Source organism: Castor canadensis, chromosome 3, assembly GCF_047511655.1.
Source record: "Castor canadensis chromosome 3, mCasCan1.hap1v2, whole genome shotgun sequence".
In the NCBI taxonomy this organism is placed as follows: domain Eukaryota; kingdom Metazoa; phylum Chordata; class Mammalia; order Rodentia; family Castoridae; genus Castor; species Castor canadensis.
Window position 1 is genome coordinate 195,066,306 of NC_133388.1, and position 12,617 is coordinate 195,078,922.

The window sequence follows — 12,617 nt, forward strand, 5'->3', positions numbered from 1 at the left end:
TGGTTAAGCATGAAAAGAAGTTGGGATTTTATCTTTCCAATAATATGTATTAAGATAGATATGCATAAGGCCAGGCACACATCCATAGTGGCACACACCTGTCTGCAACCCCAGCTAATCTGAAGCCTCCCAGTCTGAGGCCCATCCAGGCAAAAGTGCACAGCCCTATCTAAAAACAAATTAAACCTCCAATGCAACCATAATAAAAGAATAAAAAAAAAAAAGGATAATGCCAGAAAAGTCAATGATACAACAGCAAATGACTCATTAGACCAAAAGCCAGGACAATTACAATCGGAATTGGAAAAATCCAATCAATGATTCCCTCACTGAAACAACTCAAATTGTCTCACAAGAATTTAAAAGCAGCCATCACCAAAATGCTTCAAGGAGAACAACAAACACTTTAGCAACAGATGGGGATGATCCCACACACAGAGATAACCCCTATTTCTGCTGGAATTTTTAAATGAATGTTTGTGTATACTGGAAACATTTTACTGCATTATTAATATATTTATACAGACAAAAAATATAAGATAAATTGGCCTAATAAAGGATGATGCTAGTTGCCTAACGGTGACTACAAGTTTCTTGAGTGAGTTTACCTGTGTAACTCACCTGGGGATCTGGGGGACCTGAACAAATAATTCCTGAGTGAATTTTTTACCTCTCTCATTTTGCTTTATTCTGTGACATGGGCTCAAACCTGCCATTTTATTGTTTTATTTTATCCATCTTATTCCTCTTTCCTCAGTTTCCCTTTCTGCCTTTTTGTGGATTAACTGAACAGTTTTTGTGATTCCATTTTGATTACTCTGTCATGGTTTTGCATACATCCATGTACAGTTTCTTTAATGGTTGCTCTGGGTATTGTGATATGCAAGTATAACTTGTTGTCCACTATCACTCTGGATGTTTTACCACTGTGAGTGCTGAAACCCCTCTCTCATTCAGCTCTCTTTGCTTTCGCTTTTTTTTTTTTTTTTTTTTGCAGTATGCTGGGGTTTGAACTCAAGGCCTACACCTTGAGCCCCTCTACTAGCCCTTTTTTGTGTGGGTTTTTTTGAGATAGGGTCTCACAACCTATACGGCTTTGAACTGTAGTCCTCCTGATCTCTGCCTCCTGAGTAGTGGGGATTGAAGGCATGAGCACCAGCACCCTGCATGTCTTCCCCCTCTATAAAATACACATGACATCTTTAGATTGTCCTCTGTACACACCAGACACCATACTGGATGATGTTAGAACTTTTGCTTTAATCATCAAATAATTTTTGAGAATTTTTGAGAAGTGTAGTCTTAAATACATGCCCTTATATTTACCATGTCACTGTTCTTCCTTCTCTTTTTCACATCACATCTTTCTGTTAGGGGATCTGCCTCAGCACTTACTTCAGGGAAAGTCTGTAAATGACAAGTTCTTATCATTTTCTTATTCTGGGAGTGTCTTACTTCTCCTTTATTATTGACAGAAATTTTTGCTGGATACAGACTTACTGAATTCCCCTGTTTTGTAGATGAGACAAGGACTCATGAAGCTGAATAATTATTGGGGGTCACACCACCAGTGTGCAACAGAGAGGAGATTTGAATTCAGACCTGGTTAAAGAATATGAGAAGGATGAAAAGGTTCACTCCACATTTTATTTCCTTCCCTGGTCTGTGCTGGGCCTTTTCACATATGTTAGCTCAATGAATGGAGTTCCAGAAAGTCCCCTGAGGGCAATCTGTGTCCCCTGCTTAGCTCATCTGCCCACAGAATGCATTTTAATAACAACTCCATGAATAAATCTATGAATGAGTCCCTTTGATTCAAATCCACAGCTTCAACAGATGAACAGGCATTTAAATAAGAAAACCCCTCTTCATTCAGAAAACATACAGCTAAGCTAGAGAGAGTATCTTAGTCTGCCAGGGCTGCTGTACAGACTAAGTCAGCCTGGGTGCCTTATAAATGACAGAGATTTGTTTCTACAGTGCTGGAGGCTGGAAGTCCACGACAAGGCATAAACAGATTTGTATCTGGTAGGAGCCACCTCCTGGTTCACAAAGGACTGCCTTCTCATGTGTCCTCCCATGGGAAGGGGGAAAAGAGAGAGGAAACTATCAGGCCTCTTTTGTTAGGAACCTAATCCTATACAGGATGGCTCTACTCTCACCATCTAAGCACCTCCCAAAGGCCCCACCTCCCCATACCATCACATCAGGAATTAGGTTTCAATATAGGAAGTGGGGGTGGGGAATTCATTCTATAGCAGACCAGCAGCCAAGATGAAGGATAGAGAGCCAACCACTCCCACCAGGACCCTCAGGACCATGTTCACATTGACCATGACAGGAGGGCACAGAGCTCCCACCAGGAACACAGGATTCAAGTTTTGTACTGGATCTGGCAAGCTCGTCTTTACTGTACTAAAAGTACACAGAGTCCTGGGATGTGGTTGAGTTCGGCTAAGACACAGGAACAGGGTCTTATTGTCATGGTTGGAAGCAGGGACCAGGGGAACATAGGAGGGTTTCATTCTCACATGCACCTGAGTTCCAGCTGTCCAAAGGGGGGTCCACTAGCATTATTACCATTAATCACCCCCAGATCACACTGAAGGGCCCGATGGGTAAATAAAGAAACCCCCCCCCACACACACACACACACACACCAGTGAACTCAAGGTTGGTGGCATTCTGAGTCAGGACTGATTTATCCATGAGTTTAGTTAGGATTCACTGAGCCAAGATTGCTCAAGGTCATGCAGTTATTAAGCGGCAGAAGCTAGATTTACAGTCTGGGGAAGTCCATCTTTAAGGAGAATAAAGATAAACATGGAAAGGATGCTCCAGGACGCTGCAGTTCCTTAAGTGCTAGTGGTTTGAGTTTGGTGTTTTAAAAACATGTAGCAAGGTGCGCATAGATATTGAATCATGTTTCATTGCATTGCAAGGTGTTGATTCTAACATTTGGGCATTAAATGGAGTTTGGGAGAAGAGCCAAGACCTTGGCCCAGGTATACCTTGGAAATGAAGGGTCCAGAGGTCATTGCCACCCAGCCACCTTCCTCGTTCCTAGGCACCAATGATTGTTTCCTGCCTGTTCTCATGATTTCTTCTGCCTTCAGGAAGCAGGATCCATCTCTTGTTTTTTGCAGTCATTCCCTCCTATTCTCAGTTGATGTGGTTCATATGGGTACATTTGCTTTCCTGGCTAGGGAACAGCATGAGAATGACTGGGTCAGCTAGGACTCCACATTCCTCCTGGATGCTGGAATCTGATGACCAGAGACAAAGCACATGGATCTCTGCTAGTGCTGTTGGATAAAGAGGTACATTTCTGCTACAGCTGCTGAGTATGAAGACACTAGTGACTGTTTTGAGAAGAACAAGACAAGATTCATCACTCAGGTTACTTAACTTAGTTTTGCCCAAAGTCCACTGATACCCAGAGCTTTTGGGTGCCATAAGACAAACATTTCCCTATCCCCATTTTAAGCCAACTGGAGCTGCAGCTCTTTTGCTGGAAAAGCATGGAGTGGGCACTTGCTGTGTTTAGCAAGGTGAGCACACACTGTTCCCTCCTGTGTAGAGCTCCACACACAGTATCTCCTTTGGCATTCCTGCTTCCTTCAACTCCTTCCGGGTTCTGCATCTTGCTTCCTCTTCCTCTCCTTTCAACTTTGATAGATAACTAAATTTAAACCTGCGTTCCCAGAATTTCCCTGTCCGACCTCCCCCTCCAAAGGAAGACCCATTCAGACACACTCCCTCAGCATCCTTCTGGGCCCCAGGGGCCAGCAGCACAGGATGGCCTCCCTCAGCCAGCCCCACCATCAGCATAAGAAAATGCGAATCACTCTTCACTGCATCATTAGTTTCAGCAGACATTGGGAGCTGTCATAGCCCCACGCGTATTTCTTTCACATTTTCAGTATGAAATTCTGCCCAATTTTCTTCCCTCTCCCCCCTTCCCCCAGCACACTACCTCAGTTCTTTTACAGGAGATCGGCTCAGATTTCAGGGGCTTTGAGGACAGGGGATATTTCTGTTTAATATATTTTGAGAGTGTCTGCTCTGGTGAAGCAATGCATATAAATAGTGCTCTGGCATCCATGCCATCCCAGAGGGCTCCCCCTTTCTTGGGGAAGAATAATGAGAAAGCCCATGCAGCACCCCCACTGTGGGGTGAGACAGTGCAGTGGGACAGTCACAGGCTTTGAGCCAAAGCAACACTGGCTGGTTCTGCCCTCCTGGCTCTCTAACCATGTGACCTCAGCTTGGCTTTCTCCCAGCTTCAGTTGCCTCACCTGTAGAAAAGGGCTATTGATCCACCTTACCTGTTGCTTGGATGGATTAGATTCCCTAGCACAGTACCTGGTTGCCAGTGAAAAGCAGCCACAGAGAACATATAGATAGATGGGCAGACAGACAGACGACCCACAACAGGCACTGGGTAAAAGGAGGCTATCAATCCCAAAGAATCCTTTTCAGTACTAACTTCCTAATCACAGAACTCTCTGCACCACAGTGGAATCACACCCATAAGAGAACTCATCAGAGATCGTGGGCTGCCCTACCCCCTCCATTAACCCGGGGCTTGAATGTCCTCTCGGTTCCTATTACAGTCATTTAACTTAGCTGTCTTCAGTGACCAGGAACTCTTAACTCTGCAAGACACTAAGTGCATCTCACAAGTCTGGCCCATTGGACCAGGAGAAGTTTCGGACATGGTGGCTGTCCAGGGATGAGGTGGCTGAAGGATAGGCCTGGGGTCCAGCTCAGACAGGCCATTGGCCAGTGCAGAGCTGTGTTGCGTACCAGGCAACCTCAGGCAGTCAGGCTGTTGGGAGTCCATACCTTCAGCCACACTCTGGTCTCTAACCCAAGCTCTCTGCTCTTCCTCGGGGCTAGGTTTTACCCACTATAAAACCTAGAGACACTCTCCTTTGTGACCCCTACCTGTGCACTGTGAGTTCCCAGTTTACTGCACTCTGCATTTGCGAAGGGCCTTGTCTCCCCAAAACACAGACATCATTGAGCAAGACAGGTGGATCTATGTGACTTTGCAGCTCAAAGCGTTCTCTGGGCTCTCCAGACCTTTCTTAACCTGACCCCAACCTCCTTTTCCAGGTTCATGGCCTCAAACACTAACTCATGAACCTTAATCTCCAACCCTAAAGACTTTTCTTCCTCTAACACCAGCACTTCCTTTTTCTAGCTTCTTACCTTGTCTCTGCTGTCACCTTAGAGATGATATCTTTTCTTTGCCAGGCAGACTCCTACTCAGCCTTCAAAACCCAGTTTATGTGTCCATGACGCCTTCCCTGGTTTCCCAGGTAAGAAGGATGCCAATGTCTTCCTTGGGCTTCCACACTCCCTAGGCTTTCCTACTCCACAGGTGGTACTAAAAGTGGTCTACTGATTGGGCTACGTCCATCTCTGAGCTCCTTAGACATAGGGATCAGGTCTGTGGACTGGAACAGCAATGGACACATAGCAGATTCTCCTTGAGTGAGGGTAACAGAATGAATCAATGTGTTGACTGTCCGAACAGCATACGTAACTCAGAAAGACAGAGTGCATTCATTTTTTTTCTAAAAAAAATTCTTTTAAATGATCTTGAAACTTCTAATTCCCAAGAACAGAGCAAGCATGTGGATTGGCACAAGAGTCACTTTCTTTGTCTACTCACCAGGGTGGTTCTGTTCTTTCAGGAAATCACCTCAGGTTTTACCAGGACCCTGTGGTTTCACAGATGCGAACCTGTGAGGACTGCACCCAGAGGGGGCAAGAACAGAGGCCTGCAGAGTGAATTCTCTTCCCAGGGAACTGACTCAAAAGTGTGCCAACACATAGAGACCAAGAGACATTTCTCAGCCATCACAGTGGGGGTCCTCCGTCCATTTCCTACAGGACCCAGAGGCTTCGGTAAAAACCAACCTGCCAGGTGCAAGGCTGTCAGATTTGTTTGCCGATCAGGAATTCCAGGGTCCTAAGATGATACTCATGCTGTTTTCTGAACCCTCTCCCTGGACTCCAGCCCAGAGAGGCTCTACCAGGTTCTAGAAACCACACAGCTAAGAAATGGAACTGCCAAATTCAGACCCAGCCTAGAGCATGAATCAGACTCCTGGGCTCAGTGAGGGCCTCCTCTTGGTCCAGGTGCCAGAATGCCTGGTAAGCAGACAGGATCCTCCCTGAGACTGTAGGCGAGGTACCACGCCAGGCATGGCACATGTCAGATGACTTTTCCAATTTCAGTATTTCGTTCACTTACTTAATGGCGATGATAATTACATGATGATTTCACTAATCTAACACCTTCTGTGAGCCAAGAGTTCTGCACAGGTTTCAACTCCTTAAGAAGCACTTCATTATGACCATTTTTAAACTGCTTCAGTCCACAAACACTGGCTGAGTCCCTCCCATGCCCAGCGTTGCACAGCTCTGGTAGTTCCGAGCTTATGGGCTACAGGAGCTCAGTGCCTAGTGGCAAAAATAGGTGTGGGAACAGGTGATTACAGCAGTTGATAACAGGGAGGTGTTGGCAGGCACGGGTGGTGGTGGTGGTGGTGGTGGTGGTAACATAAAGCCAGGATGGATCAGCATCACATTTCTCCAGAGCGCTAGGGGCATCCCATCCCTGCCTCCCTCTGCCCAGCAATGTTGCTAACAGAGAAAGAAATCCAGCACTGCTCCCCAAAAGGTTCTCCACATGCATTGGACCAGTCAAAACAAAAAACTTACAACAGTTTATCCTGTCAGTGATCTATGGGAGCCTTCTACAAGCCCAACATTCTGTGGGATAAATGTGTTCTTCAGTAGTTGTCAGTTATTCTCAAATTGTTCAAATGTTGGATTTTGACTGATGTGTACATTTAGATATAGATAAGGTTATGAGAGGACATTTGTTAGAAGGTTACTACTGGTTATATTGAGAGATAAGACTGCAGGAAGGCTGGTGATACTGTTGTTCTTATAACAGTATGCTTCTGTTACCTTTATGATTTCAAACATCCAACAAAGAATAGTTTTTATTCTTTGGTAGCACTGGAGTTTTAACTCAGGGCTTCACACTTGCTAGGCAGGTGCTCTACCATTTGAGCCACTCCACTGGGCCTATTTTGTGTTGAGTATTTTTGAGATAGGGTCTTGAGAACTATTTGCCCAGATTTGCTTTGAACCATGATCCTCCTGATCTCTGCCTCCTGAGTAGCTAGGATTACAGGCATGAGCCACCAGGCCTGGCAAGAATAGTTTTTAAAATTAAAAAAAAAAAAAACTGCCCAAATTGCCACATTTGCCTTTTATGTGAATTAGATATGCTTACCTATATGTGTATATATAGTTACCTATTATTCATTTGTATGAATTATATAGATTTATATTTAAAGAAGTCAGGAATGTGAAGGGTTAAGTCATGAGTTGAATCCCAGGCCTATACTTTAGTAGCTGTGGGGTGACATATCTGTGAGTCTCCGTGTGTCTGTCTGCAGTGGCTAACAGCATAGCTAATTCACAGGAGTGCGTGAGGTGTATGAGAATGTCTATCACACTGCCCAGACCAACTGGCACTCAGTTTCAGATACACTCAGGAAGCATGCTGTTTTCGCTTTTACAGAGCTCAAAATACATGATGGAAAAAGGGACTTAATTTATTCTAAGTATGCCCCAAAATATGAAGTAAAGATGAATAGACAGAAGTGGTAGAGAGAACTTTCATTTAGACAAAAGGAAGAATTCTCAACCACATATGCAACAAAGCACCACAGGCTGCCTTAGGATGTAGCGATGCCTCTGCTACTGCAGGTGCCCAGGTTCCGGGAGAGCTGCCACAGGATCCGGGCTTGGTAAGAAGTCTGTGCATGGCACCCACAATGGGCGTTCAAGTCTCATATGCAAAGAGCCAATTAAAGGAGTGATTTACTGGCAGAAGCCCATGTGGTCACCCTGAACTGTAGTTCAACCACCTTTCTGGTTCTGTTTTATTTTTATTTTACTTTGCCTCATTTTACTGTGGTAGGAACATTTAACATGAGATTTGCTCCCTTCTCACAGAGTATTGTTCACTCCAGTCACAGTGGGGATACTAGCAACATCCAAACTTATTCATCTTTCCTGAAGACCTCAGCCATAACTGAACCTTTATAACTCATTTTTAAGTGAAATTTCATCTAATTTATAGTAGTAGTTTTTCTTGTCTTTATGGCACCAAGAGTAGATTGGAGTCCTGTATCAGGGCTCCCGGGCAGACCAGGCCAGCTGCAATTGGCCCAGGTTGTTGTTACAGGGAAAGCTTCTACCAGAACATAGCCAGAGTTAGCTGGGAGTAATGAGCTCCTAGTGACAGAGGACAAGTTGAGACAGGTGGTCAGAAGAAGGGAACTGAGCATTAGATGGGTTTGTCAAGGAGGTCTCTGCCTGGCTTCTGGCAGGGTGTCTTCAGGACCACAGCAGGCAGGCGGGATGACCCTCGACCATCCCCTGGGTGTCTGCGAGGACTGCCCTTTGTTTGTGTAGATGCCCTTTGTTTGTTTGAAAGATGTTACCACAACTTTCAGCCTCTCAGGAAAGCTCAGTCCTGATGCCTCCTGAGAACCACTGATGTGCCCTTGCTCTCTGACCCAGAAAGCCTCCTCCTAGGGAATCACTGGAGGCACACCACTGCCCAGTGAGGGAAGTCATAACCATATTTGTAAAGATGCTCACAGCAACAGGAAGAAGAGAACAGTTAGCATTTTGTGACTCATCCACTTGCAGGAATGCTGGGAAGCAATCCAAAGTCTTGTTTATTAATACCAAAAAGCAAGTGATCGATCTTGCTAAGTAACAGAGCTAAGGGTTGAGCATGTCATACCATTCATTAATTCATTCAGTTATTCATGTGATCATTTATTTACTCACTCATTGATTCCACAAACCCACTTGCCTCAGGCAAGTGCAAAGGAGAGGATGTCAGCCTGGCCACCTGGTCTTGGACCATAATTCTGCCTTCCAACACACATATACTTACAGACACTCATGTGTGCACACACATGAGTATACACAGACACACACATGTACACACAGGCACACACAATGCCAAGTCTTGGGGAGGAAGACCAAAGGGTCAGCCCAGCTTTGTCTCCCCATGCAAGCCATACAGGTCCCCCGACACATACACACCCAGGTCTCTGATTCCTCATTTATAAGATGGAAGAACTGCATTTTTCCAATCTCACCAGATTCCACAGTTCTTTTTGCCAGGCGACTTGACATGTCTTCAATTCTTAAATAGGGGATTGGCAAAAAATTCCTCAGAGACCTTTCCCACCCTGAAAACTCCCGACAAGCCTTTCTTATGCTGTGGTTCTTCTTGGGAGCCCTGTATCCAAATGCCGTCCTGTTTTGAAGGGAAGTTTCCCCAAATGAGCAGATAGACCTTTATTGACCAGAAAATGGCCGTTTAATCCATTTCCCTTAGCTATGTCATTCCAAGTCTCTCTGATCCTTGCTTATAAACTGAGCTCATTCATAGTCCTGGCCCACAGTAACCACACAGCCTGTGCTAGCTTCTATCAGAAACAGCACCATCAGCATTGGAGGGAGATGCAGGCAGGAAGGGACTGTTGGGGCTGTAAAGAAAACTTACAAATGGCAGGATGTCAAGTTAGAAAGAGACCTTAAAAGCTCACCTGGTCCAAACACTCAGGTTCAGACTAGCCTGCCAACAGCCCTGTGAAATGAACACCCAGTCTCTGATTGAGGTTGACTCAGTACTTGGTAGGGTTGACTCAACACCAAATGAGTCAACTCCTCCCATCTCTGGACAGTTTTTCCATCTGCCCTGGAATCCTGTGCCCCATAAGCATCTCCTCCAAGTCCTCCTAATTCAACCCATTGAAGACCAAAAGGAAAAATCTTCTTCAGTGCAGACCGCAGGTCACTGAGGCTATCTGTCTTCTCCTCTCCACCCAATTATCTTCCTTGGGTAGTATTTGTCTTTCCACACAGGTCACAGCTTCTGATCCCAAGACAGTCTGTTTTTCTCTCCCCAAATTCACTTCCACTTATCTGAGACACCCTTACAGTGGACTCAGCAGGAGAGAGCAGGAACACACCACGTTTGGAGAGCCCCTGCTGGTCATCCCAATGACCACAGATGACCAGGGAGCACACACCCTGTCTCTAGCCAGCAGCTGCTCCTCAGTCACTGCTGCTGATGGCCTTGCAGGGAATCGAGAATAAGAGAAGCTGAGATTCAGACTTGTACATCAAATCTAAACATGCCACATTGACAAGTAATTAAGACAAGTGTGAAGCACTGAAACTCTCTGTAGGCTGGATCAGCCCTTGGGCCACTTACTGAACCATTTTGTAGGCGTGAAAACTTTTGAGAATCTGATGAAACTTCGAACAAATGCCAGAAAAACTAGATGCAAGCACAGTTGTGCTCTAAACACTTTAAAGGACCCATAATCTGAGCCCTTCCTGCACCTCCAGAAAAGGAGACTCTCCTCCCATCCAACCTCTCACCCAACAAAATCAGGGTGATTTCCCCCAGCCTCTCAATAACTCCAGAATGGACCTAGGATGGAGCAGAGGTGCTTCTTTCCACAGCTCCCAAGGTTTGTGAGGTGGAGTAAACTAAGACATTTCATGCCTGTCGTGTACTAGACACTTCACATGTTACTGACTTAATCCCTTCTATCATTTCCCCTTGACAAATGGGGAAAAGGAGGCTCACTGGGCAAAGTCACTCACTCAGGGCAGCTGGATAAAGCCATGAGGCTGGTGCTGGTCGGCAAAGCTGACAGCCAAGCCTGCACCCTCCCATCCATCCTTACTACATGAAACTGGGCAGAGCACCCTGTATAGTGGGTCTCTAACAAAATGGAGGTCCTAAAAAATAACTTTCTGGAACAACTATAAACTAGAGTTTGTCTGAAGACTTGGTCTTTGGCTTTCTAAGATGTTGCCAGATCGAGGAGAGACAGACTGGGGGCAATAATGACCTGTGTCAACAAAGAAGCACTTGTACAGGGTCTGGAAGAAGATAAGGAATGCAGTGTAGTTCTGAGCAGGGGGACCCTACAGAGAGCCCAGGACAGGTCTGCAGGCAGGGCCTCTAAATGGGCCTGCTAAGCATGTCTACCTGTCATTGCTCAGTCTCTCCAATCACATATCCAATCCAAGTTATGCTTTATAAACTAGGACAAGGAACTCTGGTCTGCTACAGAACATGACATGCAGAAGAAACCAACCAAGCAAAAACATACAAAACATCTCTCTGGTCTAGAGGAGGGTAACAACATGCTCAAATAGGAGACAGACCTAAATTTAGATGGCAAAGTGCCCTGCCAATCAACGCAACAATCAAGAACAGGAGGCTGTTCTCCCCATCTCAGTTTCCCCCACCTTTCACTCCAGATTCCTTGCTGGAAGGTTGAAAGTAAATGATGCATTTCAACTACTTTTAAAGCAGCAACTCGAAACAGACTCTTGCATTTGACACAGAGGACATCCTAGTCCTGTCTCCTGGGCTGCACAGGGAGAAACAGTAGCAGAATTTGTGCCATTTCCCTCTGAAATGAGGCAAAGCCCAGACACCTCTGCTTTAGCTGGAAGCAGACCTGCACTTGGAGACAGCACTTTCCCCAGCTTGCACCCCTTCACCCTTCACTGTGCCCAGGAGGTAGAAGAAAGCTAAACCTGGGACCCCAGCACTTGAAGCAGACAAGAGAACTCAGGCCTTACCTGGCAGGGAGACGCTCAAGGCGATCCAACTGGGTTCTGGTCCTGGGCTCAGAGCCACTGCAAGCAGGGTCAGGAGAAGACGCCAGCCCTGGGCAGCCCCCTCCTGGGGGTGGAGGTTTCACCCTGCCTCCCCAAATCTAGCACATTCAGTCCCCAGGCAAGACTTGTAGTAAGTCTTCCCCTAAGCAGGGATTCCAGAGACAGCTAGTTTTCAAAGGGGTAGCCAGAATAAACAGTGTGTGAGAAACTGAAAAACAGGGAAGGGACGGGCACTTCGGCCAGTCCTCTGCTGCCCAGGAACAAAGATGTCCCGAGCCTCCCCAGGAGCGAACTGGCCCAGCGCAGGGATTCCCCGGCTAAGAGCACAGAGCGCGGGGCGGGGCCGGCCGGGCGAGGGGGCGGGGCCACGAGCTTGGTGGGGGCGGGGAGGGGGGGCGGGAAGAGAGGGAGGGGTGAGCACGTGTCTTCGGGAGGCGGGAGGGGGAGGGGCCCGGAGCGAGCCGAGGAAAGAGGAGCCCGCAGGCGCCTAGGCCGTAGCACTGGCTGAGCGCTGGCGGGGAAGGAGGAGAAGGGGTTTCGGGGACCAAGACCGCTTTAGGCTCCAGACGCCAAGGAGGCCCCTGAAGCCCAGGAGAGTGAGGACAACTGTGCTATTATAGACTTCAGCGGATATTTTAGTCCCTTTTACAGCGCAGTCTGAAATAGCCCCCGAGTCCACTGGCGACGCAGCTGCGCTCTCCGCTCCTTTGGAAAGTTTGTTTCTGCTGGAGATGGGACCCGTGCGCTGCGCTGTCCTGCTCCTGTGGGAGCCCTCGGTGCAGGACTCTTCCTGTTTAGGGGGCCCTCCCTCCAGCTGGGGATGGGGAGGGCCGCGTGGATTGTGTCCTTAT

At 46.8% G+C, this 12,617-nt stretch overlaps 1 protein-coding gene across 1 annotated transcript in view; it reads right to left on the reverse strand.

Moving 5' to 3' along the window:
• Positions 1 to 12,084, reverse strand: part of Col22a1 (collagen type XXII alpha 1 chain) — a 247,389-nt gene extending 235,305 nt beyond the window's left edge. Inside the window, exon 1 of the mRNA XM_020188246.2 lies at positions 11,728 to 12,084. The gene's annotated coding sequence lies outside the window, so the exon portion shown is untranslated. The remainder of the gene's footprint in view (positions 1 to 11,727) is intronic.
• Between the last annotated feature and the right edge of the window lie 533 nt (positions 12,085 to 12,617).